This window comes from Gallus gallus, chromosome 2 (genome assembly GCF_016699485.2).
Source record: "Gallus gallus isolate bGalGal1 chromosome 2, bGalGal1.mat.broiler.GRCg7b, whole genome shotgun sequence".
Lineage (NCBI taxonomy): Eukaryota > Metazoa > Chordata > Aves > Galliformes > Phasianidae > Gallus > Gallus gallus.
Window position 1 is genome coordinate 108,569,049 of NC_052533.1, and position 27,710 is coordinate 108,596,758.

The 27,710-nt window shown below is 36.5% G+C and overlaps 1 protein-coding gene across 3 annotated transcripts in view; it reads left to right on the forward strand.

Annotated features, from left to right (window-relative positions):
* Positions 1 to 27,710, forward strand: part of SNTG1 (syntrophin gamma 1) — a 334,747-nt gene that overhangs the window by 129,948 nt on the left and 177,089 nt on the right. The gene's annotated exons all lie outside the window — the stretch shown is intronic.

Sequence of the window (27,710 nt, forward strand, 5' to 3'; positions counted from 1 at the left end):
TCTCCACAGGGATGCTCTCAAGGAGATCCTTAGCCTTAAGATGCTAACAAGGAAGAATTTACTCACTGTTCTGGGAGATATGGAGAGACAAGAAGAACTCTTCTCTTAGTGTTCGAAAAGAATTAAATCACCGTGTAAAGGAGGTTTTCTCCTATTTATGTGGGATGGAAAAGTTTTGAGAAACAGCAGGTGATATTTTTCTATACTTAGTAAGAAGGATTCTGGCAGCTGGTCATAGAAAACCATGACATAGGTTTATGATCACTAATGACTCCTTGTGGGAGTGATACTTGGGCTGCATTTTTCATCCTACAAGCTTCACTGAGGAAAAAGCAGGAGGTAGAAGAGTTCATCTAGATGATATTTTGATCTGGGGATAAATAGCAGAATAGAACTGGTGACCGAAACTAGCCTCTACCCCAAAAACAAACCTGCAAAAGAATGTATTGTTGAGGAAATGACATTTCTAATACTTTCATATAAAAGCAGGCTTGTTCTTTTTCTCTTCTTGTTTTTTTTTTTTTTTTTTTTTTTTTCTCCAAAGTACAGACAAAAGAACTGGAAGTGAAAATAAATCTTGGTTAAATTGCATTGATCAGTTTTTTAACAGCTCCTCCATACTGCATAATTTTTGTGTTGTCTCAATCAGAGGTGCTTATTCAACTGCCCTTACGTTTTGCATTCAGCCCTTTTGGCTGACCAGGATCTTCGGCAATGTCAAATTTATGTACAAACAGACAACCTAAAGCATCTACAGATCGGGATATAAAGGCCTGAAGTTTTAATTCTTTCATGCATGATGGCTAGGATATTATTCCTCGGTGTCTAACTTTGAGATTCTTAGTTACTTTTTCATAACACCACTGACCAGATGCTCTGTAAGGTCTTTTTGTTTTCGTGCCCAAGTAAGAGTCAAACAGGAGACTGTGCAAACTTCTACTTTCTAAATCTTTATTAGATTAGTAGATAGAACTCAAAGATCATCTGGTTTCAACCCCTCTGCCATGGGCTGGGTCACCAACCACTAGACCAGGCTTCCCAGAGCCACATCCAGGCTGGACTTGAAGGCCTCGAGGGATGCGGCATCCACACAGCCTCCTTGGGCAACCTGTTCCAGTGCGTCACCATCCTCTGTGTAAAAAACATTCTCCTAATATCTAACCTAAATCTCCCCTGTCTCAGTTTAAAACCATTCCTCCTTGTTCTATTGCTATCTACCCTCATAAACACCCATTTCCCCTCCTGTTTATACGCTCCCTGCAAGTACTGGAAGGCTGCAATGAGGTCTCCCCAGAGCCTTCTCTTCTCCAAGCTAAACAATCCCAGTTTCCTCAACCTTTCCTCATAGGAGAGGTGCTCCAGCCCTCTGATCATCTTAGTGGCCCTCCTCTGGTCATGTAATCTTGTATAAATAGCCCTGTGTATTACCTGGTTCTGTATAACTTTTCCTATGACTGTTCCCCTTCCATGATATGCTGAAGTACATGAGAGTCAGTGGAGAGTTCCAGTATCAGCAAGATACTAAAGTGCAGAATGTGGCAAATGACACTTAATTGTTCATCATCATCTTGTATCTTGTTTGTGCAGTGACTGACATTTGACATCTCTGGCGTTCTTACTGCAGCCTAGTCGCACAACTTCCCCCCCCCCCCCCCCCAAACAAGCTACACTTTGTCTCTGCAGAAGTTATTTAGATAGAGATCATTCTCTTATAGCTTTTTTTTTAAAGCTTTAGTCCATACCTGCTTTTCATGTCATTTTCCTAGTAATATCCTTTTCTCATATTTTCATCCGCAGTTCACTTGACCTTTGTTCTAGTGCAGAGATTGTTTTTCAACATAGACAGGCTCTTGTGTTTGCTAATACATGGTCACAGACTAATAGTAGTAGTTCATCCAAACGTTTCCTCTGAATAGGTAAAGCAGATCTGTTGAAAACAGTGATATTTTTAATGGAATGAGATGATTGTGATCCCATCATATTATGTTGTTTCACCTTGTTTCCATAGCTGCAAATTTTCTGATTGGATTTCATAGAAGTTTGATAGCATTTTTTGCTAAGAAAAAAAAAAACCTCCAATTTGAGATAGGTAAATTACTTTTCTGAAATAAAATTTGTGAATTATAGAGTTGATACGTAATTTCATATCCTGCCTTCTAATGGCTGTAGACATATAGCTTTCTTAGTTTCCCTTTTGTTCATTCTTCAACTTCTAGAGAAGCTATCACTGTTGGCTCTGTCATTTCTATGATTGCAGTTTGAACAGGAGAACATTTTTGCTTTGAATATCTAAGAATATGGACAGGACAAGGGTGGCAGGTAATATGCATCATTAAAGTAACTAGGTGTACAATCCTCTTTTTCTTTTAAACTAAAAGAGTAGAAATATTGCTAAATGCAAAAGTTATTTTCAGCCATAGCAAAAGCCGCGAAGTACACGCATCAGACGTGCGATTTTGAGGAATGGTTTTTCCTTTCAGTAATTGTTTTAATGCATCAGGATAGCATCAGAGGAACGTTCTCTAGTGTGTTCAAATATGTTTTGTTTGTTGTCCTGTCTTCTTTCCAGGAAGAGAAATACTAGCAGTGGAGAGGGAATTCTATGCTTGATGATTTTTCTCTTTAATATATTCATGTTGCTGTATGCTTATGTGGTGGTTTTACTGACATAGGCAATTAAAATCCACCACAGCATTTTCATTCTCCTTCCTCAAAGGAAGATATGGGAGAAGGTACGATGGAAAGAAAGAAAGTTCATGAGTTGAGACAAAGCTAATTTAATTAAAGGAGGAAGAAACAGAAACAAATAAGTCACGTGGTAGCTTAGTGAGAAAACAGCTATTCTCTACTTCCATCAGCAAGCACTATTTGTCTATGTCTGGGGAGGCAGGGCTACAGAATATGCAGCAGTTATTTGAGAGGACAGATGTTTTCCTAAAAAGAACTCCCTTTTTCCTTCCCCTTCTTCAGCCTTTATTGTTGCGTGCTACCATATGGTCTGGAATAGCCCATGGTCAGCTTAGGCCAGCTGCCCTGGTGATGTCCCCTCCCCACCTCTTGCCCACCAACTTCTGGGTTTTGGGGATCATTTGAAAGTTTTGTTTCTGTGCCAGTTGTGTTCAGTAATAGTTCTGATATCACACCAACATTTTGTCTGTTCTAGCTGCAAGTACAGTGCACAGTACTATACAGGCTGCTAGTTCTATTGAGTATGTAGGGGAGTTCTATTTATATGTTATTAGCACTTAAGATTATGCTATTAAGCACTTTTTCTGGAAGCTGCCTTTAATTTTTGAAAAGGATGGAAAATTACTGGTGCATGAGAGAGGTCATAAATAAGTGGCCTTTAAAGCAGTTCCCTTGGAACCTGCCTGTAACCCATCAAGTAGTGCAGCCTTATGTCATAGTCAACTTCACTGAAGCTTGCAGAGAAGAATGGAATAAGAGGATGGCCATTTGCCCTTTTCACTGAAAAACAATGTTCCTGAAGAATGTGAAATTCTATTTTAACTACATCTGACCTAAGGTATCATCTCTATCATGTAAAACTTTCTGCCATCCCCAGATGTGTATTCTTGTCTCCAATTGCTTCTTCATCAGTTGTGCAAGCAAACATGCACAGCCGTTCTAAAATCTTACATTTTCATTGAGTGTAGAAATATATCTTGCTATTAAAAGTTTAGGATTTCAAACTGTGCCTGCCACGAGCACTTGCATGCCTGAGTTTTGAAGACTGTAATTTGGAACTTTCAATGAAATTGTTCCTATTTACAGCAACTTTAAAGCAAGTTGTGCTTTCCCACTTAAAATCTTAAGAAAACAACAGTGGATTTAACATAAGTTGCTAATTTCCAAAGGTTTCACTTAATAATGTCATTCAAACTCAGCTAAAGAGAAGCTATTTACTGTATACTGCTGTGCTCATGGTGAAAAGATTCTGTCAAGAGATGTTTGGCACTTTTTTTCAGTTTTATTTTTTCCACTCTGTGAACTTTTTTTTTACTCCTCAATTCTTCCTTACCAAAAAAAAAAAAAAAAAAAAAGTATAAAAGCAATAAATCAAACAGTAGCAAATGATGTTCTGCTGTAAGATTAAAGAGTGGGTCTGGCTGTGATCTCTGTATCACAGATTGGAGTTCTTGCTGCTGAATGCAGTGATGCAATCTAGAAAGATGTTGACTTACCTTCACTGGAAATTTATGAAGAATCTATGTTTAAACAGATTTCATCTAGAATTGTGTTATAGAGATTCATACTGTATTTATGTGATCCTCAGCTTTATCAGAGCTTCTTGAAACTGTTCCGTTAGTAAATCTACCGTGAGCCTCTTCTCTCCCTCAAGTACAGCTGGATCAAAAGTGCTGAGCTGCATGCCTAGTAAAATCAATTTCTTACAGCTATTGTGGTTATTGTCTTAGAGGGAAGACACCCATTCCCTGCCATGGAATGTAAGAAAGGCTGCTGAATCAGCAGAGAATGGTTGCAAGGTTCAAAAATAGTTTTTTTTTGTTTTTTTTTCCCCCTGGGAATTAGTATTTTCTTGACTGAGGTACTTTCTATTGCCAAACTTTTCTCATCCTGCTAGATCCAACAATGGTAACTTCTCAGACAGAGCTGTTGCTATCAGGGCACCTTGGGCAGAGCAAATAGTTTCTCCATGAAAGGCTCTGCGGCTGGATGGCCTGTACATTTGAGCCATGTATGTCACTATGGATCTTCTCTGCCTTCACATGTACCTACTTCCACCCCAAGGAATAAGGGACAGCAGCAGAGAGGTAATCTCAGTATGAGGAAGGCAGCTTGTTGCTAGCATGAAGGCAATAGGAGAGAGCTAACAGACAAAAAGAAGTCTGAAGTTGTGTCATAAAGGATGGTAGGGAGTATTTTATGTTTTATAACCTACCTAGAAATAGTTTTCTGGTGAGTGACATAGATTTTCAAGACTGTGGTTGGAAGGTGAAGGACTAGATATTTAAGTAGGCACTTCCATTATGTAAGTGCTACTAATGCTGAGAGATTCCTGTGCATAATTTCATTGATACTCCTTAATAACACAGATACATGCTATTGAGGAAGAAAAATATCTGAATTTACAAATAGGGATATACTTCTATTTATTCTTGTCAGATATGTCAAAGGTTTGATTGTATCCTGATCTCTAATTCTGTTCATTATTTGACACAGGGTAAACTCTAAATATTTTTAACATAACAAGGAAAATGCTTACCAATTGAGGAACCCATATTTCATTGCACTGTTGTGAGAATGTGTATGTAAGTAGACATAATGTGCCAGAAGAAATAGCAGCCCATTTTGTTTTATATGCTGCTGTATATGTTTATGTTGTTATTTAATTGCTTGGATGGGAAGATAATAAATCCTGGTGCATACACAGTGTGCCTGTTGTAATCATTTGTAATTTACATTAGAATAAGCTAGTAGAGAGGCACATAAGAAGCTCTGAAAATATTTACATATCCTTCACTTCAAAAGTTTAAAATCATGGAGAGTATTTGCGGTTAATTACCAGCCCAAATAACAAGAACAGTCAATAACTCCAGAGAGAATTTAGAATTAATGCCTTCCTGAATCCATCATGATCATCTGGCTTTTATTTTGTGACTATTCCCTTCTTCGTAAACCCAAATTATGTTTAAGAACAAATACTTACAAAGGCAAAGTAACAGATGTAAGAGAATAATTTATCTATAATGATAACTAATTATCATCTCAATTGACCAAAAGAGTTTATTTCTGTCCAGTGATGCAAAGGTACTTTAGAGAAGTCCAGGTTAAAGTTAATTCATCTGTATATATGTTTGAGAGCCGACTCTGGGATGAGTTGAATATATTAGAAGTAAAAGAAGAATCAAAAGGATGACATGAGGAATGGGACTCCTGCAGTCAACTGTTAGGACCACATGCCGGTTTGAGACGTTTTCATTTAGTTTTCCTTATCTTGTACTCTAGAATATTTTTCTGCTTTCCAAATCAATTCTGAAGGGACTAGAGACTGTTTTGTGGTTTGCTTAGAACAAACAGAGCTAAGGCAGTGGTGAAAAAAATGTGTAACTCTTGCTATTTTCCAGGATTTGGGAGACAATTACTTCGTTTTTATTTTCCAGTTTTTAATGATACGTAAGCATAAGGAAAATGAGCCATTATACCAAATATGGCTTTTCTGTGATAAAACAGACTTCAAGCTATATTAGGATTGTACTTGATTACTTTTTTGTGTGTTTCAGTGTGGTTTGTTTGTTTTGATTTGCTTTTTTCAGCTTGAAGATTTGAACATTCTTATAGGGAAAACTAGGTATGGCCACCTAGTTTTCCTGTAAGAATCTACCTGTACCTAAATACTTTTGTAACTGAGCTCAAGATAGGGATGTGCCCACTTTGCCAACAGTTTGTTGGCTGTATGCTGGGGTGATGGCATAGCTTGATATCTGCCTTAGACTCAAGATAGGAGGCATATGTGCATGTGTAAATACAGTTACATATAAAGATATAGAAATTTATGTAAATATTGACTAGGCATATGGCTTGAATCATTATTTTGTGAACTGCCGTCACAAGTGCAAGGCTGCTAAATAATGGAAGTCATGTTTCTACAAATATTAAATGTAAAGTTCAGCTGCGCCATTTATGTAGAAAATGAGAATCAATATTTATGCAGCAATAGGCCTGTCAAATGAAATTATAAGTTTAGTATATTTTTCACCTGCCTATAAGTTTCGCCTGTATGAAACCTTAAAATTTACATCATAAATAAAGAAAAAGTATTTTCATTTAATCTGGACATTGGAAAGTTCATAGAAGCAACATGAGAAATGAACACTACAGTATTTCAGAATATTATTACCCATTTCAATGGCTTCAATTCTGTTTAATTTCAGTACTTCATTTTATTTTGCATCATCTGATTTCCAGGCATTCTGATTTTTTTCCTTCTTTGTGGAGGAGAATAACAGTGTAGAAAAGGATCACGTAACGTTGCCAAGCCTAGAGATCTTGACATAAAACTTTTGCTTTTCTTCTGGTTGACTATATGTATCCACTAACCATCTAGAAAATTCATATTGATTGTGCACGAGCAAAGTGTGGGGATGAATTTTTATTGGTAGTATAAGTCTGTCAGCTAACTGATGACAGAGCCCTTTGTTTTTTAATAAAAGAGCTTTCTTTTAAAAAAGTTCCAGAGAACTTTCTCTGTTCCACAATATTACTGCAATTACAAGGCATAAAACTAGGGCCTTTTCTGCTTTAAGGGGAAAAATAGATAATGCTGATGAGGTAAAGCATTTTACTTTTTTTTTTTTTTTTTTTTTTCCCTTCTGGAGAGCATCTATGTTTACTAATCTGCTATCTCCCCTCTACTTATTATCTGCAGGGCATAATGACTGTACTTGCAAGGTTTATTTGAGGATATTTTCAGTTGTCATCTCCAGGGTATTTGGCATATTCTATTGAATTAACAGGTAAAAATAAAGGAACAGTAGACCACTGTGAAAACCATTTCATTTTTGATCAACCTCATTTATTGAAAATAATCATCAGAACATTGCTAAAGAGGAGACCGAGCTTCCATCTTCTAACTGTCTACATAATGTGGGTGCCCTGTGGAGCTGAGGTAGGTATCAAATGGCAAAGAACAGCCAAGCAGAAGTGGTTAGGCCTACCCCATTTTCAGATTAATTATGTTCTTTGTGGGGTGCTTTGAGTTCTTTCCAGATGACTAAACTCACAGTTCGGTATTATTACAGTAATCTTATGTATATTTTTAGAAGAAATAAGAATTAGATTCTTCTTACCTGCAAAATAGATTATCACTTTTGTTACTGATGTTCTCCATATTTACTGCTGCTGATGCTTTAGTCTAATTGTGGACTGCATCATTCAGAAATTGAGTTGCATCCAGGCCATACTCAGTATCTAATACTCTTTCATGAAAGTATACTCTTTCATGAGTATAAGTATGTCCTGGTGTTGAGCTTTTGCTGGATTTTTAAGACTTCTTTTAACTTTTTCAATATAGCATAATAAATACAGGAGTTAACAATCCAATTTAAAATATAGATACCTGATTATGAAAACAGGGAAGCAGCCTGCATCCTGCCTTAGCTCTGTCTGAGGCTCCATTTAGACTTACCCAATGATGTGTGCTCTGCCCATCTTGTTCTTGAATAGCAACACCCCTTTTGGGGTTAGATGTCCTTTGCATGAAAATGAGGGGTGGAAGAAGAAAGAAGGAAGGACAGGAGCATCTTGCTTTATTGAGGAACTGGCACTGGTCAGGATGCATGTCTTTTCTGGAAACTAGAAGCCCTCTCAGACATTGTAATGTTGAGCTGTTGTGGGGTCAATGTAGATCACTGTGTCTCCTAGGGATATCTGCATCATTACTGACATGGTTCTGGGACTGTCTGTCACCTCTAGCAGCATTCATTGGCTGTGCAACATCAAGAGTCCATTTTTTGTCTGATGTTGTTGAACACCGTTGATTTTAAAGAGATTGGCATGTGTCTTTAGAGGGTAAAGTGTTTCAGAATGCATGGGAAGAACCCATTAGCCTATATTAATGTGTAGTAGGTTTTTGCTTTCCTCCTAGTGTTTTGAAAAGATGACAGTCCAAGTTACAATGAAACCTAAACAGTACTTCATTACTTTTGTGTTTTGGAAGCAAATGACTACACAAACCATCTGACAATTAGCTAACTTCTTTTTTTCTAATTTATTTCTTTTAATGTACTTCTTCATTCAGCTCTAACATTCAATTTTGAGCTTTTTTTTTTTTTTTTTTTTGGTTGATGACAAAACTTTTCTTGGTCTGCGTAACGTAAGCAAACATCTTAGCTGAATAGAAGTGTGAGACATTTCAAAACAGATGATTGAATATACAGATTTATTCTGCTTTAAAATTTTAAGTGCTTATGGTCTTCAGTTTTGACTTTATTTGTGCAAGAGGAGTGGGACAATAATTTCCTAGAAAGTATATATGAGTCATATTTAGTCAGTTTAAATTAGCTCTCTGAATTTGCAAAACATTTATTATTTTGAACATAGTATACCATTTCTTGGATGCATTCTTCAGCAACACTATTTTGACTCAGCGGTGAAGTATCTGATTCAAAATAGTTTTGTAAGGCTGGCTCCCTAAAAGTAAAGTCGCTCAGCTTTTCCTTGTAAGAGAAATTACAAAAATTGTGCAGTGTTTCAGAGCAACCTGGATAATCTTTTTTCAAGTGTGAGAATAATTATCTCTGAGACAGAATATGCTTGGAATTTCATAGAATGGTGGTCTTTTAGTATAGTTCTACTTCAAATTGTACTTCACTTATAGCCAGCTCAAGGTTTTTTGTTTTGTTTTGTTTTTTGTTTTTTTTTTAATGTTCCCTACTTTAGCAGTATATAAAGGCTGAGAGTTTATTAAATTTGAAAGAATATTACACTTAGGATACAAGCATGTGATACATTTCTCTACGTTATGCTCTTGCCTGTCTTGTGAGTTCATGTCTACTGATGTTTATTAATAAGTACATTTTATTACTTTCTTGATATGACTGTTAAGATGTTTATACACAGAAGGGTTATTTATTTTCCATTACATTGTTACTAACTTCAAAGGGAGCAAAAAGCACACTCATCCTAGACATATTTAGCCCACGCAAAGGCCCCCATATTTACACAGAGATAGGTACCATTCCCTACACAACTTTTTTTTTTTTTTCTTTCCCCCAGACCCTCTGCTATTCTATTTAGCATGTTTTATTTGCCCAGTGTACCTTTCCATTAACAGACTGTTTTATTCCTGGTTGGGTAAAGAGATCTCTGGAAGATATTTCTGAGGATCTAAATATCAGTGACTTTCTGCCACTGTGTTTTTTGTTTGTTGCGTTTTTTCTGTAAGTGGCATGTAGAGCAGAACATGGAATTATTAAGTATCTGATCTGTGTATCATTAGGAATAATGAAGCCAAGCATTTTAGCTGAAAATTTATATTGAAAATACATAAATTCATTCATGATTTTCTGTTTTCCTTCAGAATCATATGCATAGATGAAAGTGGGTATTTTGAATATTTTCTAAGGTTATATTACATTATATATATATTGTTAAGCTTTTTTTAGTAGTTTATTTTATACCTCTTCATCTCTGCTCTCAAAGATTTTTTTTTCATTACAAATTTACTCTTTGATTTTTATTTTTTTTTTTTTTTACACTTTATTATATTACTTAATATTTCTTGTACTACATTTTTAGATTACTGCACTTTGTATACTGTTCTGGTTTATATTCAATAGATATATTCCAGTTTGAAATTATTTTATAATCCATATTAGACTAATTATTTACTGCTTTTCTTGGATAACCCTTATTAACTTCCTTTTACCTTTTTCTTGGTAATTATCAAGTTGTTATAATTCTCCATCATTTATATTTCTTTCACATGCTCCTGTCAAAATCACTTTGCTTCTTTTTCAAGATAGCAGTGAAATCTTTTTCATGCTTTCTTCTTTCTTTGAGAACTATTGGTGATGGGTGAATGATTGGACTGGGTGATCTTGTGGGTCTTTTTCAACCTTGGTGATTCTGTGATTCTTCCTGATCATTCTGAACTACCTGTTCCCTACATTATTCGGAACTCATTCTGTCCTTTCCCTTATTTGAATGCAGCTGTCACAATACTTAAAAATCATCTAAATTTTCATATAGTCATACTTTTTACCTTGAAAATAATTCTTGTTTTCAAAACTTTGACCTTTACTTTCAAGACATTGTTCCTCAGTTGATTACATAACAAAATATTTTCCCCAGCTAGTTGGGTTTGAGACATTAACGTTGTTACTAACACCGTATGTATCTGTGCTTTACCATTTGTGAATGCCAGTAACCATATTAAATTCATCCTGGAAGCTCCCTATGGTGCATAGAAAACTAAGACTTTTATTAATTGCAATCTTTTGGATCTATTCTAAAACTTCATTCTTTTCATATAAGCCAAGTTTAAATGTCACTCCCAGGCTTAGCTTGAAATCTTCCCAGTTTATTTCAAACTTGTACTAAATATATTCGTTATTTCAAGGAAGCAGGTTACAGTTTTTAAAGTAGGAGTGGTTTAATATGTATAATAAAGGCTTTATGAGTAAAAAAAAAATGTACGTGTTCTCACAATACAGGGTTGGTTGATTTTACAGCTGAGTCATGAAAAGACTATTGTGTGGAAAGTATGACCATAGTAATGGATTCTGCACAGGTAACTGGTCAGAGAACTACTCTCTGACTAAATCATGCAAGCAGACCTAGATGCTAAAGTATCGTGAATGTAAGCTTGGAGAGTGTTTGCTCATCGTGGTAAAAATATGGCTACTGGTGCACAGTACTCAAGCAAATACTGGAAGATGGGGCATGGAATCATAAAATGCAATGGGTTGAAAGGGACCTTAAGAATCACATAGTTTCAACCCCTCTGCCATGGACAAGGCTGCCACCCACCCACGAGATCAGACTGCCCAGGGCCCAATCCAGTCTGGCTTAGAATGCCTCCAGGAACAAGACGTCCAGTTTCTCTAGGAAGCCTGTGCCAGTGCCTCACTACTCTGAGTTAAAAAATAAAAATAAAAAAAATAGACCATGTAAAAAGTTGGTCTCCCTTTATAAGCTCCTTTTAAGTACTGAAGAGTACTACAGAGCACAGCTCTGATCATTGCATTGTTTAGCAAAGCACAGCTCTGGTTTGTGGCTGGTCACATCAGGCTGTCTCACATTATATGTTCAGTGCTGTCCTGTCCAGATTACATACATACACAATTCCCCAGGCAAACAGACCCTAAAACACAATTTGCTTCCCAGAGATTTTATTCATGCTCATCAAGAACTGTTGTTCTGGCCTGGTGTTTGTCCTTATGTATTTCCAATGTATCTACAAAAGCATACTAATACCTCTCATCTCCCTTACATATTTTTCCTGAAATTAAATTTCAGGGAAGAACTGTACAGAGTCTCTCAGTACAAGAAACATTTGCACTTGTAGCAAAATCCATGGTCTGTACTGAATGTGATCTGTCAGTGAATGCTTGAACTGCATCACCAGTGTCTTCTAATATACAACTGAAAGCTATGAAGAGAGGGAAGATAGAAGGAAAAGCAGCCCCTGGGCACCTGCTGGAACCCAAGTAAACAAATGGCAGTTATTTGTTCCACTATGGAATATTTATCCACATTTTACCTAGAGACATGCTTGATTCTTTGGAGATTAATAGAGCTTCACTGTCAGCAACTCAGTCCCTCCTCAAGGCTATTTCTTTCTCCATCTCCACTTTACAGGAAATAGTTATTTTCATTTTATCCCAATTGCTCTAACAACAGGAGAATAAATGATTTTTTTTAGCATCTGTCCAAAACGCTGCAGTGCCATTCCTCTCCCTTCAAAGTGGCAGCATAATGCATCCATTATCTTTTGGAGAAATTTTGTCTGTTTTTTCCTTTGAGAACTTAGTGGGGTGTTGTTTGTTATTTGATTTTGTTTGTTTGTTTGTTTTGTTCAATTGATAATTTTGGAGAAGTATGACCAAATGAACAAATGGAAAAGAAGATGGTCTGTGTCTTGTTTAATGATGTCATTGTGCGATACTTGTGAGTCAGCAAGCTTCATTACCCAAAGGCTTTTTCCAGCAGGTGCATCCTACCTGGTATGTGAAAGAAGGCCATTTTCAAGCCTTGTTACTTGCACTTTATTAGTCTGCTTTTAAAGGAGATCTGCTTCCTTTTTGGATCTCCTGTAATGTAAGCTGGAAAAGTAAGACTTGGAGGTGCTAACAGGTTCCCCTGTTTCCCTTCTCATTTCAAACAGGATCAAAGCAGCAGGGTTATTTGCCTGGCTAGAGTTGTCCTCTAGCACACTTGTACTCTTCTTGGTACCAAACATTTTGAATCTTTTTTTATATGCCTATGAATGCCTACCTACAAGATTATCTATCAAAAACAGATAATGCTGCTGCTCTGAAAAAAAAAAGTGTTTGTCTCAAGTCAGATGCAACTTACATACTTACAGCAGTATTTCTGCTCTGATGCAGAGCTGAAACACCTGTAATATTCACTGCCAGGGAGAGAGGATTCCTCTTTGTTATTTTCTTATCTACACTGTTTTCTCTGTTTTTAAATAAATGGAAACTCCTAGTTGTAAAACCAAAACTTCTGACTGCTTGGATGTAACAGGAAATTAAAAAGAAGCTATCTTTCTAAATGTACACAAAGTGATCTAGGCTGCTTTAGTTAGACTTACTATTCCAGAAGTTCTGTTAAGTAGGTAGAAATTGAGACTGGGAGGCTTTAGGTAGATTAGATTGTTTCCACGGAGTTTTTCTGGTCAGATAGGCAATAGGTTTCAGACCTATCCATAATACCCTGCCACGATTCCTGAGAGTCAACCACAGAGTATCAACCAAAAGTCATTTGAATGAGGAAGCTATATTGAGTAAAGCAAATTAAAATGTCTGCAATTCAATTTGCTTTTAGGCTAATGTCTTCCCTGAGGATATTTTCAACTTCAGGGGCAATAAAATCATAAGCTTATATTTGACAGCTTGAAAATTACATAGAAGATAAGGTGTTTCCTTTTAGAAGAGTCTATTTTTCAACTAACAAATTGCAGGTTTGCCTCTGGGTTGCCATCTAGATCTAGAAGCTCAGAATTTGCTGTTTCTTTTACCTGGAGTATTTCAGTCTTTATGGGTCTGAAGTCACCCGATCCCCTGATGGTGTACTTACCATTTAGTCTCATCTTTGTTGCCTGCAAAACACCTGTTCACCCTCCCACTTCTGAGCATGGAATGTCAGATAAAGAGAGCAGCTTGAAAGCATCATTGTCAAACAATGCCAAATCCCTTTCTTCATTTCTTTTTCTGAATCCTGCTTTTGATTCTTTGTGTTTTTCTTTAGAAAAGAAGAATGAGATTTGTGTTTGAATGATAAATAGCAAAATAAATTGGCAATCACCCAAATGGGAGGCTCTTAGCGGATACCACTTCCAGGATCTTAGACTATTACCTGAAAACAAACTAATGAGTTGTAATTATTCACAAGGATTTATAGATTTAAATGTCCTTGATAATTTTTGTATGATGAGGATATTCATATACTTTGATTCCTAAATATGGTTAAAGCTGAACTGATAATTAGTACCAATTATATGTAGGGGAGCTTTTTCCCTGTTTGTTTGAAAGATGTAGTGAAGACTGCAAGTTATTTCCAATTATAACACAAATCCAGTGTAGTCACTTTTCCTGTTAGACTTTGTAAGCTCAGTCAGGAACATAAACCTCTATTTCCTTCTCTGTCAGAAAATTTCTGTGCTTGGTTTCTCAGTGCACATTATTGAAAATACTGAATAGAGACATATTATAGATTTTTATACACACCCCTGTTTTTTCAGTTTCATTGAGTTTGTGAAACATATCCACTTCAAAATTCTTTTTTTTTTTTTGTTTTGTTTTGCATCAATCTTTGCAGTTCAGAACAGCCTCAGAACAGGCAGCGTACTTCCAAATCGATTCATTTTGATACATTTATGTCTGAAGAAAATACCCCAAACTTTTTACTCTTATGGAGAGACAAGTAACAGCTTTCTGCTTGAACAACTACTCATGCATATTTATTGAATAGTTTCTTTGAGGATGTTATGATGAGCTTGCTTATCAGTAAAAATGACTTGACGTAGTCTGAGATCTCAGTATCTGTGATTCCAATTAGGAGTTTAATAAATGTTGAAACCTTTTAAATCTTTCATTTATTCATAATGTAGGATGACAATAAGCAGCTGATGATGGTGGAGAAATTCAGCAAGAATCTACTGTCTAGATTAATTTTTTTTTTTCTTTTTTGGTAGCTTGCAGAGCCTGCATCTGTGCCCACTGCATGTTTAACTTCAGAGAACTCATTATTAGTTCCATCGTGCTCTAGCAATTTTCATTCTTCACAGTCAGAGTTGGGCAACCAATTTTAAAGAATTTCCATGCTCAAAGGAATAATAAACATACTTTCATTTCTTCATACTCCAATATGAAAGCCAATTCTGCTTAGAAAAATAAAAAGATGTGAAAACACTGGAGGTACATATTTAGCATTGCTTTATTTTACCTTCCTATAGAAAGCAAAAATAAGTACTTTATTAAGCTGAAGACAAAATACATGACTGGCTAACCTTGGAAACTTCTGTTATTAAGAAGTTTGATGGTGAAATGTAAGAGATACAGACTTCATTTTTACACTTGCACTTTTCAAAATGTGTTGGAACCTGGATTCTGTCTCTTTCCTATATGGCTTTGCTGGCTGATGTTACTGACTGGTGTTAGTCCATGGGAAGCGTGAATAGAATAGTTGCTCGCAACCTACTGGTATCTGAGGGACATTCAATAGATATTTTCATAGCTTATTCTTCAGAAGTATCTGTAATACACCGTGCTACTTCTGTAGTATATGTAGTGTAGTTTCTGGTGCTACAAATAGAAAGGTACATTAAGAGTGAACCAACTTCTCACAGTGAATAAATAACTGAGCTTACTTGTGATACCTGGAGAAGCTATCCTTTTCATCATATAGGTCTCCTGTGGATTCATATCTGATACAGTCTGCTAAGTCATTTGTTCATACAGCTGCCAATCTTGTGAGTTTTCTCATGTATCCTTGCATTACAGAAATATTTTCTCTGGATGAGTTTTGCAAATATCTGACAATTCATCAAAGTTATAGTACTGTAAGAAGCACTGCTGAATGTCAGAAAATGCACCTCATGCCTCCTGGTTTTGCAACATAGAATCATAGAATCGCTAAGGTTGGAAAAGACCCACAGGATCATCCAGTCCAACCATTCGCCCTTCACCAATGGTTCTCGCTAAACCACGTCCCTCAACACAACATCCAAACGCTCCTTGAACACCTCCAGGCTCGGTGACTCCACCACCTCTCTGGGCAGCCCATTCCAGTGCCTGACCACCCTTTCAGAGTAGTAGTATTTCCTGATGTCCAGCCTGAATCTTCCCTGGCGCAGCTTGAAGCCATTCCCTCTAGTCCTATCACTAGTCACACGAGAGAAGAGGCCAACCCCCAGCTCACTACAACCTCCCTGCAGGTAGTTATAGAGAGCAATAAGGTCTCCCCTGAGCCTCCTCTTCTCCAGACTGAACAATCCCAGCTCCTTCAGCCGCTCTTCATAAGGCCTGTGCTCAAGACCCCTCACCAGCTTTCTTGCCCTCCTCTGGACACGCTCCAGGGCCTCGATGTCCTTCTTACAGTGAGGGGCCCAAAACTGGACACAGTACTCAAGGTGTGGCCTCACCAGTGCTGAGTTCAGGGGGATAATTACTTCCCTGTTCCTTCTGGCCACACTATTTCTGATACAAGCCAGGATGCCATTGGCCTTCTTGGCCACCTGGGCACACTGCTGGCTCATGTTCAGTCTAGCGTCAATCAACACCCCCAGGTCCGTTTTCCCTACACAGTCTTCCAGCCACTCTGCCCCAAGCCTGTAGCGTTGCCTGGGGTTATTGTGGCCAAAGTGCAGGACTCGGCATTTGGTCTTGTTGAAAATTATTAACATTCTGTTAATAGCTTTGAAGGTAGCATTTTGAACATTTCAAGGAGATACAGATTTACACATAGGTGTCAATAGCTTACATGCTGCTGGACTCATTGCTTCCAGATCATCCAACTCTTGGGTGTTTTTAAGATATATGCCAGTGATACTGTATTTACCATAAATGAACAGACTGTCTTTGCAGAAAATGTAGAATTTATTTAATACAGCTTTTAAACAATGTATTTGTGTATAATTCTGTCTGAAGATGGCTATTGTTGAAATTCAAGTCAAGCAAAACTGTGCTTAGATGACTATATGCCATCTCCAGCAATTCTCTCTTAAATAATTTTATTTATTTTTGTTTTCCATACTGTTTTGCCATATGAAACCAGCAGGAAATTGTAACCCAGAATAAGTGGAAACTGATATCAAACTAGGTCATTATCAAAATTACACACGATTATATTTACTGGGTTTGTTTTTGTTTGTTTGTTTTTGTGGGAGTGAGAGAATAAGTGAAAGTTACCTTGATTTGAAACATTCAAAAAATGACAGATTTTGGTCCTAGTTATACAAGATTAAAATTTTTATCTATGACAGAACTTTGGAAGTGACGCATGATGACTGGGATTGATTTAGAAATACAGGTATACTTTTGGACCACAGCTTCTTCCTTTTCAGGGTGGTTAATTGCCATCAGCCTTCTTGACTTGAGCGCTGCTTACTGAAAAATCAATCTGTAGTCTTGCAGTCTACTGAAATTTTGGAACGTTCTGTCCAACATATAGGCCAAAAATGAAATTGGCCCAGTGCAATTAAAAGTGTTATTGATGCTTAGAGTGTTAATGGCTTTCTCCACTCTAGTTTACTTAATTTGAATGTTGTCTTCAGAGTACAGAATTTAATGTAGAATTAATTGGTGTAGAATTTAGTAATCATTTTGTCAATGATCATAGTCTCTTCCTTTCTGGACTTTTGCCATTCATTTTTAAAAAAAGATTGCATTTAATGAAGTAAATGCATTGTTGTTGTTGTTTTTTACCATTTTCTGTAGATGCAATTTTCCAAGAAGAGATCATGACTGAAAATAATCTAAGCATGCTGGTTTTGAAGGTTAAATGTTTTCAGGGGATATCATAATTAGAGATTTCAGAGTCACAATTTTATGGTTTTGATTTATTTTCCTTTAAGCACTTCTGTCTTTTTCAGGCTATGGGAGCTTTCTGTCTATATCAGCAAATTAAGAGCTATTTATGTCTCTGAATGTGAATTAAGAATCTTATAGATTAGAGCAAAAATCTGCCGCATAATCATCACTGATGAAAAACAGATGATGAAATATTTTGTGCTTGTAAACATCTTTAAGATTGTTTTTTCTTTTTTTCTAACATAATACACATTTTCCCTTCAGTGCGTATTTTTAGTCAGTGAATAATTGCCAGCACCCCAGCAGAGCTTCTGCAGCCCCAGCAATGGCATTTTCTTCTGAGTCACAGTAAGAATTACCTCTTTGAGCTCAGCCTTCATATGTTCTGCAGGCATAAGGCCTCTGCCCAATGAAAAGGTAGATTTGGGGTGTTTCGGTAGTGAATTTTACTCTTTTAATTAGCATTTACATCCTGCAGCTAGAAACTATTTGTATGTGTGTACCTTTGCATACTGGAATCATGATCATAAGTTTATGGTAGAAACCTGCCAGGTTTATGAAGAGTATGAATTTTGCCAAATTACATTTTATAATCCCACTTACGGAAAAGACAAGATGCAGATATATATATATATATATATATATATAAATAATAGTTTATTATTGGAGTAATAATAATGAAAAGTATTTCCTGCAAGATGAACAGAACTTAAATATAAACAGTGAGTGAGTGTGAATGCATTTAGGACTTAATAGATCTTAATGCTCTAATAGTCACTAGTTACTGCTCAGTGCTTTCAGTTTCTCTATCGAAACAACCTCAACAAAAAATGGACAAAGCCATCATATATCTATAAAAAAAACTATAGTACGTGTAATGTGTGTCTGATGCTTTATATGAACAGTTTTGTGTTTTCTTTAAAGAGGGTGTTTTTTAAGCCTTGCTTTGTCTTGTTAAGGCATTGCTGATTGTACTTGAAGAGTTTTGAATTCAATATCTGTGCTGCATCCAGTTTTGAAAAGTTTAATGAACAGTTTATAAATATTTTCAAATTGCTCTTCAGAATGCTCTGTAACTCCTTTGTTCATTTTCTTATTCATTTTACATATAAAAGAGACTCTCAGGACTTTTAGGACTTTTAAAATGTAATAAACGCCATATCTGGGGGGACTGCAATGCTGGATTTAGTTTCTATTACTGCAAATAACAATAATAAAAAAAAGTAAGCTGAAATTTAATTTATCTGAAAATTAGTTTCCAAAAAAGATTATATTGTAGGAAAAAAAAAAGGTTGAAATGAACTTCGAGAGACCAATCTGTCCAGTCCTTTGCTAGAGCATGAGATCAGCTGTACTTGAACCATTCCTGGATTTTTTTTATTTAATTAATTCTTAGAAAAAATATAGAATGGAATACATCTACTGACAGAAGTTCACATTTCTCATAGGCAATTGATTTCTGTGAACTAATGAAGAGTTTCTGCTTCTGGAAAATTCCTGTGTCATCTTTGCTGCGATTTAATCTTGTACTTCTTATCTTATTCACATTAACATGGACAGCAGCTTGTTTCCATTCTCCATGTTCTTTTTATATGTACATATAAACATAAGTTTATTTATGTGTATATACAAAATATCTAGACTCGCAGTTTTTTTTATATATGTCCATATATTATGTACATATATGAGAAAATTGAGATTCTCTCAGTCTTCTTTGTTCTGGACTAGGAGGACTTCTCTCAGTCTATAGGCCATATTTTTGTATGTGCTACCGTTCATGCTGCTGTCCTCTGAGCTGTCTCCATCTGCTTTACGTTTGTTTTTTAATGTATTGTTCCTAAAGCTATAAAGAGCAGACCACAGGGAAGTATAGTAGTGCTTGAGCAGATTGAGTGGAAATGATGCTCTTTTACTGCAGTTATCTCTGGCAGTGTATACAAGGGAAACCTTCATTCAGCTGCCAGCATGGCCTTCTGTTTCTGGAATTAAAATGGTAACTCTACTAGTAACTTCTGTTGTGGAAGAATGCAATCAGTTCAGACTTTGGAGTAAAGAACTGTACATAAGAATTAACATTATTGTCAGAGTTATTTCAGATATTTCATGGTTCTGAAGTTTATGATATCAAAGTGGAAAAAAAAAAAAAAAAGTTCAGTGCAGCACAGTGGGATACCTGTTCTCCCTTTGGCTTTGCCTTACATTTTTGTTTTTTTGGTAGTTCCTCCCATATGGGTAAACATACTTTTGCTGTAAGGGGAAACTTCTTTTTTTTTTTCTGTATCCTGCATATATTATGCAAAGACAAATTATGTCTTTGTGGAATATACAATCTCAGAAAGATTTTCGCTAAGGATAAGTCTGTCATCAAAATAGTGATTTTGAATCTGTGTTTGTTGCTCTATTTTTACAACTTAGAAGGCTGATGAATTAAGCTAAGCTGCAGAAATCCTATTTCACGTTTTGTCCTTATTGAAAGATCTAAATTGCTTTTCTCTGTCAGATAAATTCCAAAGTAGACACATATAATCAAGGTAATGAACATAATGTATTTTCAGCTGTGGATTTTTTTCAGCAGGTGTCTCAAACCTTAAAAGTCTGCCACTGAAAAACATAATTGCAATTTTCTATTTTAATTTTAGCATATTATCTCATCTTCTTTCTCTGTTTTTAGGCACTCATTTAGTGATTTCTTACATGTTGCCGGATTGCTATTCCTGTTTGATACCCCACTGATTTCGGTGGGACACCATGCAAGCACAGCAGCCTACCAAACTCTGATTGGTGCCCTTGGGAGCTCTAGTTCCCTTAGGCAATGACTGCCTTGAAAATGCATACAGAAAGAAGATGCAAATATACTTTTGAAGTTCAGAAAGTTAGAATTGCCACAATAGAAACTTTACCATATGTATTTAAAGACTAATGCAGTCCTTTAAAATGTAATTGCTCATTTATCAAAACAGTTACATACTTCTATTGTATAAGTTCTTATTACAGCAAAATCTTATTACTGCAAAATCACCCTCCTCTGCTTAGTAGTGATGTCACTAACATATACTGTATGCAGTAACAGACGTGTTCAAAAACTGGAATATATAGAAAACCTCAGACAAAATAAAAAAAAAAAAAAAAAAAGAGGACACTTTCATTTCACTTTTTGTTCAAGGCTTAAAAAATGACAAGGAATGGTATGGAAGTGGAAATTGCTACCAAGCTAATACTAGTGTTTCATAAGTCCTATAAAAACCTGCCCAGGTTGTTAGAGGCTTTTATATGATGTGAATCAGGTTTGAAGCATTTTGAAGAAACAAAAAGGCTGACAGGAAATTAATTTTTAAGTACAAAATAAATTAAACATTGAGACTGCTATTCTGGTTTCTTTATTCATTGAGGAAAACCTCAGTGAATGCTGCAGATATTAATAACAGTTGAATGTAATGGAGAATAACGCCCACATTTTGGAATTACTCATCTCTTGTCTATTTTCATACCTGCTAAAAGATAAATACACTATACTGGAGTTCACAGGTTTTTCATATTTAAATTTTAGTGCTGTAATTTATGGATTATCTTCATTTTTTACTTTTTAAATTTACATTTGTGGAAATTTTGTTTGTTTAATTGTTTCATTTTAGTGTTTTTCCTTGATTAAAGCCTTCTCCATCAAAACTGGTTGCAGAAATGCAATGTGTAGAGATCTCAAACATTGCTTCCGTACTAAGATTTTCTAGAAAAAACAACAACAAAAAAGATGCTTCTAGATATTAAACCATGTCCTGGCAAGTGCTACTTGGAGAAAAAGGTGTCCATTAGAGAACTCAGAAGAAAGTCCATAACCATCTTACCTGTACGTGGGAACTGTGGTCGATGGTATCATCACTACTAATACCCTGCAAATACAAACAAACACAGCACACACCTGAAAGCAGGATCCTTTTCTTACTGAAATGGGGGGGGGGGAGGGGGGGGGAAGCCTGAGGGAGCATTCAAAGATGGTACTTATGGTACTTCTCAGTGTGTCTGAGACAACTGAGAGATTTCCTTGTAAATTTTGAAATATTGTAGTTTCACGTAACAAGAATGTTTCTGTAAGTAAGACAGAGGGCATGAGATTGCTTAGGGGGCTGGAGCTAGAATGCATGCTAGAATGTATTCATCAAATCATTAGGCAGCTCCTATAACAAAAGTTCCTTTTATGTGTAATCATTTTCTGTGCTGTGTGGGAGGAACCCTATTGCAACCAGAAAATGCAGAAAATGACCCAGATGAAAACATTCTATCTGATGCTTTTTGATTGTAATAAAAGTTGAATGTACTTTCATATAATGGTAGTGTGACTGATAGAATTTGTATTTTAAGAAAAATACTGTTTTTCTTATTAAGGCTTTTACCATGTTTTCTATCCCCATCCATTTCAGCTTTTGTCCACTTTGACTGAAGCAGATTGACCATCTATGTCACTTTCCTCCTGCTGTGTTTATTGCTTACCTATTTCTGAAGTAGAGTGACTAGGATGCAAACACTATAAAGGATTAAGAGAGATGGTTTTGAAACACTGATTGCTGATCAAAAGCTTCCTTGAACGTTCATAAATATTTAGTCTCCCAAACTGAAATGGAATGAGAGTAGAAAACTATAGATAGTTTTGTACGTGTGAGAGACTTCTCTGATTTTAGTCCCAGGAGAAGTAGGTGGCAAAATGTAGATTATAAAGGTCCTGACATTTTTTAATTCACATTTATTAAAAAATAAAATAATAAAAAAACTCCCTTTTCTAAATTTTAATCTCTGAAAAGAAGCGTACATGAGGTTTTAATTTAAAATCAAAAACCAGCATTGTTGTGAAGTTGAGTCAACATCAGTGAATATAACAGTGCAAAATATTACTTTCTTTACGTTTGATAACCTGCTCATTTTTTGCTGTTTCTCGCTTTCATTATTTCTTATCGGTACACGAGGCATAATGAATGATGTGTTCTTTTGAAAATCTGAAGCTATTTCTGCCCAAGTATTTTGGGAAGCAAGACAGATTATGACAAAAGTCTATTTGATTACTATAGGAATAGGTGATATTACGATAAAATAAGTGAAAGCATTGTTTATTATTATTTGCTTTCTGTGAAGATAGATTGTGTGGCTAATGGAGTATAGGTTGTTCAGCAAGGACAAATTCAAAAGCTCCTCTCACAACAGCAGTCCCTGTAGTATACTCTTGCAAATGTTGGTATAAGTGAAACCATGGAGTCTTAGTATCATAACTGGACCACTGCATGGAGTACCGCTCTATTTGTTACAGAATCAGAGGTTTGGGGATGATTCCTTAGTTCTCTCAGTTGCTATATTTTTGTGGAGTACAATGAGAGTGTGAAAATATACTATGAGACTCAGTAAATTCTTGTTATCTGAAAATAACCATTGAGAAATGTGAAGTCTTTGGTTTTTTGAAGGTAATGGAGAAGTTTCCACTGAGGTCAGCAGAGAGAAAATTTCATCTGCAAAATTCTGAACAAGGAAGTTATTACTTTTGAAAGTAAGAATAGTCTATGTGTCTTGTAGATTTCTGCAGGGTTTATTAAAGAAAAAAAAAAAGGAAAAAATAGGATATAGTATAAACTATTAAGCATGTGACTGATGCTGTCCTGCACAACATCCTTGTCTCTAAATTAAAGAAACATGGATTTGATGGATATATCACTGGGTGGATTAAGGAATTGGCTGTATGGTCACACTCAAAGAGTTGCAGTCAACAGCTCCATGTCCAGGAGGAGACCAATGAGGTGACTGTTCTCCGCAGTCTGTATTAGGACTGGCTTTATTTAAAATCTTTGTTGGTGATGTGGTCAGTGAGATTGAGTACAGCCTCAGCAAGTTTTCAAGCAACACAAAACTGTGTAGTGCTTTCAACATGCTGTGGGCATGTCTACATGTTCAGAGGGACCTTGACAGGCCTGACGGGTGGGCTGTACAAAACTCAAGAAGTTCAACAAGGCTAAATATGAAGTCCTGCACCTGGGTCGAGGCAATTCCAAGCGCAAATAGAGGCTGGGCAGGGAATGAATTGAGAGCAGCTTTGAGGAGAAGGAATTTTGGGGCTGTTGTTTGATGAAAAGCTTTGCATGAGGTGGCAATGTGCACTTGCAACCCAAAAAGCTAATTTTATTCTGGGCTGAATCACAAGAAGTGTAGCTGCAGGTCAAGGGAGGTGATTGTACCCCTCTCCTCTGCTTTCATGAGATCTGACCTTGAGTACTTTGTTCAGCTCTGGGGCCTGCAGCACAAAAAAAATGTGGAGCTCTTGGAGCAGATGTCGAGGAGGCCATGAGGATGATCAGAGGGTAGAAGCACCTTTCCTATGAAGAAAGGTTGAGGGAGCTGGGCTTACTCAGCCTGGAGACAAGAAAAAGAATGTTCTGGGGAGACTTTTTAGTAGCATACCAGCACTTAAAAGAGACATACAGGAAAATTGGGAAGAGATTCTTTATTAAAGAGCATAGTGATAAGGGAAGAGATAATGATTTCAAACAAGAGGAGACTTAGATATTACACATCAGGAAGAAATTCTTTACTATGAGGATAATGAGGCACTGGAATGGGCTGCCCAGCACGTTGGGGATGCTGGATGTTAAAGGTCAGGTAGGATGAGGCTTTGGGCAAACTGGTCTGGTGGAAGACGTTCCTGCTTGTGGCATGGGGTTTGGAAGTAGGTGATCTTTAAGCACCTTTCCAACCCAAACCATTCTATTATTCCATGATTAACAGTTCCCAGGTTTTCTCTTAGACATCTGATACTCAGTCCTAGCTTTTGCTTTCATTACAGAATCACAAAATTGTAGGGATTGGAAAGAACATCTGGAGATTCTCTAGGCCAAACTCCCTGCTAAAGCAGGTTCCCCACAGTACGTTAAACAGGAAGGCATCCAGCTGAGTTTTGGATATCTCCAGGGAAACCAACTCCACAACCTCTGTAAGCAGACTGTTTCAAGTGCTTTGTAACCCTCAAAGTAAAAAAAGTTTCTTTCCTATGTTCATATGGACCTTTCTGTGTTCCAGTTTGTGTCCACCACCTCTTGTCCTGTCACTGGGCACCACTGAAAAGAGCCTGCCCCATGCACTTGACACCCACCCTGTAGATATTTCTAAGTGTTGATAAGATCCTCGTCAGCCTTCTCTTTTCCAGGCTGATCAACCCCAGGTCACTCAGCCTTTCCTTATAAGGAAGATGCTCCACTGCCCCGCAAAGATGATTAACTTTGTAGCCCTCCACTGGACTCTCCTATATTTCCCTGTTTAACTTCAAAATTATTAACAGTAGTGATATCCAAAATAATACTTAAAATCATTATATTTCCAAATATGGATAAGCTGTAGCTAATTCATTCCACATTCAGAGTAAATCTTATTGATAATGAAATTTTAAATATACAAAATAAATACTTTTATGATTTTCAGAAAATTAGTGTTAGATATACTGTATAAAAAAATAAGATAGGCTGTGCCTTCAGCTATACTGCTACAAAGTGACTTTTCTTACTGTATGCTGTATTTTATACTAAGGCTTAATATACAGCATATAGTTATAAAATAATAATAGCACTTAGGTTTAGTTTTATTGTGCTCAGTCATTTTCTCTTTCCCAATGAAACCTGTCAGTATTATTGTAATTATCTTGCACAGGTTTTTATTCATGTAAATGTTTTCCTTTGTGTTGTTGATGTAAAGTTCCTTTAACAATTGTCATAGAAATCAACTTTTTCATAGAAATAACTTTTCATATAGTCACTTGTGCAGCAATTGACTGTACAGTCATTGCATTTCCATGAGAACATCTCACCCCATTCAGCTGAGCAACACTGAGTCTAAAGAGCGATTATCTTTCACTCCAGGGCAACTGTTTCTGTGGCATGTGAGGAAAAGGGCAACGTACTTGTGTAAATTAATCTGAATGAACATTTAGAGGGAGAATGAAATTATGGAGCATTTATATTATGTCATTGCTGAAGGCGCTGAGCAATCCTCCATAATTGTAGCCATAATTCCAGACACAGCAATATTTTAAATTTTATGGCATATATCATTCCTTCAGTGAAAAAGAGAACTATTATATTATATCTTTTGGAATAGGCTGTATGATGTATAACAAAGTAAAAAAGTAAATAAAGGTTTTTAATATTAAATACAACTTTTAGTTTTATATTTTAGACCATAGATGCATTCAACCTCTTATCAAAAGGCAAACACCACGTTTATTTTTAGTAAATGCGTTTCTTAATATCTGCAAAATCATTGAGAGTTGCACAACTGTATAGGCTAAGGTTTAGGTGCATGCTTGTTTCCTTTTTACTCCCATTTTCTTAGCATGAAGTAGCTTTGTTCACATGCTCTTTGGAATTCTCCCGTTTCTCTGTATGTACGTCCACCTGCTGTCCACTGCCACGCTCAGAGAATAGTGCTCACTAGTGAAGCTGGCTGAAATGACAGTTTGTCTGGTCTTTGGTAGCTAAAGTCCACAGCCTGATATGTTTAAAGGTTCTGCCATCGTTTTCCACTTATTGGAGTATGTCTGAGTGCTGTGTCTGCAGTGATTATTGAGATAGGTAGCCTCTCCCAGTTATGCTACAAAATCAAATAGTATCACAAATTAAAGTCTCAGGCATAGCCAAAGCTCCTCCTGGATCTACAGCCCAGTCTGCAGTTTCTCACAGGTGGTAAGAAAAAAAAAATCATTCATTAAGAAAACTGTATACAAAGAAACGTTGTCACAGTCTGCTTGGGTCCCAGTACCAGGAATAAAGTAGATCCGTCAAGTGTTTCCAGCTCATGCTTCCTCTGTTCTCACCTATTTGCGTAGTGTAAATATGTCCTTTACAGCCAAGGGCAATGGTGTGGCCTCAGTGGGGTAGTGTGAACATTGTTCCCGACTTGTGTCTTTATGTTGTTCAGTCACATATCTTTAAATTCTTTCTTCCGTCCCTTTGCTTTAAATATCATTCATAGGAATTTAGGAGCATGGAAGGGAGGTGATTTCTGAGGTGTTGCACAACTTGGTATTTATCTCTGGATGCCCAGCTATCTATGTCTGTGTGGCAGGGAGTTAGGCACAATGAGAGACAAACCTGAGTTGCCAAGCCCATAGATCTCACCTCATGGTGAGAACTCAGCTGAAATAATGAATTTTCATGCACTAAATGGTATTCTGAACCTGGACCAAATCCTGCTGTGCTTAATTTCCTTTACTGATCCCCTTTTTCCAATAGCAGATGAAATTTAATAGTAGTTGTTAATCTTAAATGAGTTTTTTGACTGATATGTCGTAGTTGCAGAACTGGTGGCCTTTCAGTTTTGGTTAGGCAATTGTGAGTTAACATGAAGACATTGAAACCAACAGTAAATTATTTGTGTTATTTGTTTCTGGTAGGCATTAAAATGTGTTCTGAGTTACTTCTGCACCTGCTTTTCATGATTCCTGGTATTTGGATTTTGAAGCTAAATATTACATGCAGATAGGAGTTTCTATTTATTGAATTGAAATTTGGTAAAGGAAGAATCACAGAAAAAAAAGGAAGATATTATTCTGTAATGTACTAAACAAGATTAGAGTTCTTCATTCTTTGAACACCATGGCAGAAACTGTAGAAATATTTTAAATAATGCATTAATTTATGTTAAACTGTTTATGCTGACCTTTTAGCTAAGATTCCTTTCTATAATTGGCATTATTATCCAGACAGTTTGTAGGAGAACTCTCTGATGTTTCTTATGGACTTTCTAAAGATGCTTTTAGCATTTAAGAATTGTGCATATTTGGTCCAAGTTGTTTACTATGCCTTCCTTGACAGGTTTCAGGGTCTCTGTGTGGTCTTGCAGTGCTTAATTTCAGCCTGCATTGCCAGGGCAACACATAGTAAGTATGTGCTGAATGTGACTGACATTGATTGCTATTTTCACTGACCATCAGTAAAGGGCAGCTAGACTTTGTGCTACTTACTGCTGTGG